The sequence below is a fragment of the Petaurus breviceps genome, unplaced genomic scaffold (assembly GCF_028583685.1).
Source record: "Petaurus breviceps papuanus isolate PSGF00001 unplaced genomic scaffold, PetGlider_PUasm1.0 688, whole genome shotgun sequence".
Lineage (NCBI taxonomy): Eukaryota > Metazoa > Chordata > Mammalia > Diprotodontia > Petauridae > Petaurus > Petaurus breviceps.
This window is the reverse complement of record NW_027186457.1, coordinates 10,483,042-10,487,732: the sequence shown is the minus strand read 5'-3', so window position 1 is coordinate 10,487,732 and position 4,691 is coordinate 10,483,042. Positions and strand designations below refer to the sequence as shown.

The 4,691-nt window shown below is 41.1% G+C and overlaps 1 pseudogene; it reads right to left on the bottom strand.

The window, feature by feature from the left end:
- Nucleotides 1-1,257: 1,257 nt before the first annotated feature.
- Nucleotides 1,258-2,752, bottom strand: LOC138174256 (cytochrome b-c1 complex subunit 1, mitochondrial pseudogene; annotated as a pseudogene).
- Between the last annotated feature and the right edge of the window lie 1,939 nt (nucleotides 2,753-4,691).

The window sequence follows — 4,691 nt, the reverse complement described above, 5'->3', positions numbered from 1 at the left end:
AGCAAAACATTCACAACCATATAACATAATAACTTATTACTAAGGTGGCCACATAGTCTTAAACAAATTATATCATTCAGTAAATCACAATCTCATCAATCAATATAAAGTACCCATCTAAAGTCTTCTTTCATCTTTTGGAAGCTGGCTTCCAATCATCCTTAACTCAATCATCCTTAAGTCAATCATCCTTAAGGGGCAGTGGAAAGTATAAAGGTCATCCACCCCTAAGTGCAGTAAGTTACAATCATCATCAGTCATCACTAAGTGCTCAAGTAAAGGTCCTTTCATCTTAACGAAAGGCTGACTTCCAAACTCCATACCTCCTCTTCCATGCTCTCAGTTCTTGCCTAGATTCACCCAACTCTTGCCTGGATTCACAGGTAGGCAGCTCTCCACTCCATTAATTAGTTAAGCTATTTTAATGGTCTGCCTTGGCTTTTCATTATTCCCTACCTTATAACATTATTTTAGAGATAGTCTCACTTTTCTCATGAAACTAAACTGGTGGCAGGATCTATTCTGTTCACTTCTATACTGATTTTAGAAAGATGTCCATCCTTATGCCCCAGTTTCCATTAAATTGATGTTCCTTCCAGAACTGTCTGAAACTTGGAGCCCAATGAAGTTTGCCTTCCATGTCTATATTTGTGCTTGCATGCATTATCCTTTCCCATCATGCTTGGGGGTGGTTTTAGCAGTTTTCTGACACTCTTCCAGTATCTACCAATGAATACCCTTCTTGCCACTGTTTCAAATGGAAAACTAGGCAGCCTTTACCCTCCATGGTTCCTCTGGCTAGGTTGCTGATGATTACTATAAAACTTAAGCCAAATACCTCCTGAAACCCTAAATTTAAAGGGGCTTATGCCATTATACCAATATTGCAACTGGAATGTTCTGTACATGTTTCTGAAAATAAAATTACCTACTCAGTTCTACTCTCTTGAACAAATTCCTCCAACTTCTTTCTCAATATTTTTCTGATTTTATCAATATCAAAGATGTGTTTAAGCTTCCAAATTTATTATTGCATGACAAATTGGTAAGTCACATTTTAGGTCCTAGGTACAAAATCCTACACCTTGCTTTCTACTGCCTACATTGGCTACTCCCCAATTATAGAAGCCTTCTTCTTTTTCTTTTTTTTTCCAAGTTAAATTACTTTTATTTAAACATGGTCTGAGACAGTACTGCTCACCCAAGAAACTGGGTGGCTATTACCAGACAGAGGTGTTTGGAGGGAGTTATTTTCTGAGCAGAGAACCTCCAGGGACCTGGATCTCACAGCTCCCACCCTCAAATAGGTGTGGCCCCTAAAACCTCAGCCAGAACATGCCACTGCGGATCCAGTTGTAGTCAGGGAGTTGGTCGATGGGACCCACTGCAGCCACTGCAGGGCACTGGTCATACAGGTATTTGGAGCAGATTTCTCGAACACTAGCATCAATCTCCGAAATCCAGCTCTCCCATTCAGATAAAGGTATGTGGTGGCCATAAGTGAGAAGGCTACCTCCAATGTCTTCACACACAGGGGTGGTACCATCCAGATGATACACCAAAGCATTTCTCAGGATGTTTTTACCACTCATCACTTCACTTTCAGTGGCACTGGTACACAGACGCATCCACTGGCCCCAAAGGAAGAATACCATATCATCTATGTTCATTTTCTCAGTGACAAAATGTATGCCAAACAAGCCAGTTTCTGAGTAGCAGATGTTGAAAGTCTGGAATCTCTGGCAGAGCTTGTTTGCCACAGAAACAGATGCCAATGGACTCGACTGGTGCACGCCCCCTCCATAGGTACAGTCATAGTGACCAATGATTGAGTTGGCTACTGAGAGTGCCATATTATCAGGGCTGGCCCAGCCTGGGCCCTCAACTGCCATAGCCACATGCGCGAGAGGCATAGCATCATCCTGGTGACGGATCTCACTGCCTGTGAAGCAGCAGGGTGAAGGGAGAGGCACAGCATCCTCAGCGTATGCCATGGGGACACTGCCAAAATGCTTCTGAGCAAGGTCCACTAGCTGCTTGTGTTCCACACCTCCTGCAGCATCCAGCACCATGCAAGGGGCCTTGTGGAAAATATCAATAAACTCAGCCAAGTCTTGCCTGGACAGTTTCTTGGCATTCTCACTGAGTCCTTCCACAGCCTGGGCAAAGGGAGTGCCTTGGTAAGCAGTGGCATGAAGATAGTCCAATACCACATCCCACAAGGAGTTGTTATTCTTCTGCATTTCTTGAAAAATCACATTTCACTCCTTCTCAATCTGAGAGTCCTCCAAGCCGCAGCTCTGCACAGTCACCCAAGATTTCAGCAGCTTTAGGAAGGTCTTTCCTCAGTGCTTTGATATAGTATGCAGTGTGTTCCCGAGTGCTATAAGCATTTAGATGGGCACTCGTCCTCTCTATGCTTCCAATATGCTTTCCCAGGACACTTCTTTGTACCCTTGAATGCCAAGTCCTCCACAAAGTAGCTAGCTCCATTGTTGTTTTCATTTTCATAGCAGCTGCCAACATCTATCCAAACTCCCACTGTACAGGTATGTCGGCTGGAGTCCTCAGAAGCCACCTGGAGCCTATTGTCCAACATAGTGACCTGGGTTGCTGGAATGTTCTGGAGAGTCTGAACAAAGGTAGCTGCACTATGAGTTGTGGGAAGCTTTAATAGAGAAGGCGACCCTCGGGCGTGCAAAACAGCCTAAGCCGAGGCACTGCTGACCTGGCATACAGAGGAGGCTGCCATCTTCTTCCCTTCTTCCCTCAGGCTGCAGCCTTCTTATTTTTCTTTGGATTCTTAATATTTATTATTTCTCATAATGTGGTAGCATTCCATTGTTTTCATGTATCTCATTATTTTCAGTCATTTCCTAATCTTTATATGCTTAAGGTGCTTCTAGTTTTTGGTTTTTAAATTATGAATAAATACTATTTTTCAGATAGGTGTTTTCATTTCACTCTCCATAGCACCCTTATTATGTACTCTTTTATTTTTGGAGAGGTGAAGTTAAGGGCAATTGGGGTTAAGTAACTTGCCCAAGGTCACACAGCTACTAAGTGTTTCAAGTGTCTGAGGTCAGATTTGAACTCAGGTCCTCCTGACTCCAGGGCCAGTGCTCTATTCACTGTACCATCTAGCTGTCCCAATATTGTGTACTCTTGATAATGCTGTTATTGTGTCATTCATGCATATTGTAAACTATTTAAACATTTTTAAATTTATTTTATTTTTAATGTATGGGATAAAACAAGCATTTCCACAACATAGTTTTATTAATATATATACATGCACATATACATATATATATTTCATTTGTTTGACAGACATCCCTGAAATTTCCAGTTCTTTGCCACCACCAGGAGAGCTATTGTAATGCAGACCCAAACAATCTGAGAAAACTCCACTTCCCCCACCCTCATTTTGTTTATTGACCTGAAAGCCAAGCATGGTGTCATCAGGACAAAGAGTACCTCACTTATTTGCTTGTAATTCTTAAACCTTTATGAGTATTCCTTGTGGTATGATTGGAGAGGGAGGGAAGAGTGAGAAGAATGTTTCAAGGGTGATGGTCACCAAGCATGCCTTCATAGGAAAAGATACCTTAAGTCAATGTTCATTTGCAGGGATGTTTCTAAGGCAACTATTTCCCTGAATCTGCCTCCAAATCATCCCTTATACCAGATAAGGAACTGGACAGATATGAACAGCTCTTATTGTATGATGCTATATCATATTGTAAAAATTTCAAATAAATTCATGAATAGAGTATTAGCTATTAACTGGATGATTTCTGAGAGATCTCAGTAGTACTCTCCCGCAATATAAGTAGGAATACTTCACCCTCATATGTCCCTCACATTCTTATTTGTTTTCTTTTTCCCTCTCCTCAAGTCTATTTTATTAAACAATCCATCAAAATAACACCATCCTTTGACTCAGTTTATTTTTCTTCTGGAATTTTTACCTCTACTTTTCTTAATACACAATGATTTTCATTGTGCCACTTTCATAAACTTTTTTTATTTGCATATTTCCTTGAATAATTTTTTCCTTTTGGTTATTTCTGGTTTGTTTTCCTTTTTATTACATTTCTATTATTCTTTTACACAGTAGGGTCCATGATCATGGAGAGTCGGACATGAAAGACTGAACAATAACAATAGTATTTGTAACTGCTTATACATGTATGTGTAGCTCTATCTATCTATCTATCCTACTGTCTGTCCATCTGTCTTCTGTCTGTCTGTCCATCCATCCATCCGTCTGTCTGTCTGTTTCTAGCCTCATTTCATAATACTCTCCTTAATGAAGCCCACTTTCTATCTAAATGTAGTACTAATCTTTCTATCAAATCTGTACTCCAGCTAAAATGCATATAGTCCTATGTACCTATAATAGTAATGGAATTTAAAGATCCCCCTGTATTGGCTTGGTTTTTGGGTTGGGTTGAGTGTTGAAACCCAGAGCTTGTGAATCCCACTTGTGGGATGGACTTATTGACGTGAAGAGAGGGAGCTGAACTGGGAGGAGCATGGATTTAGAGAGAAGAAGAAGAACTTTTGGGAGCAGCATCATGGAGGCAGAAAGAGAGAGGATAGCTGAGGGCCAGTTGGAGCTGCCCAGGACTTTTGAGAGCTACCACCCAGAGTTGCCAAGAACCAAGGAGGCATGTTTGTAATGTCAG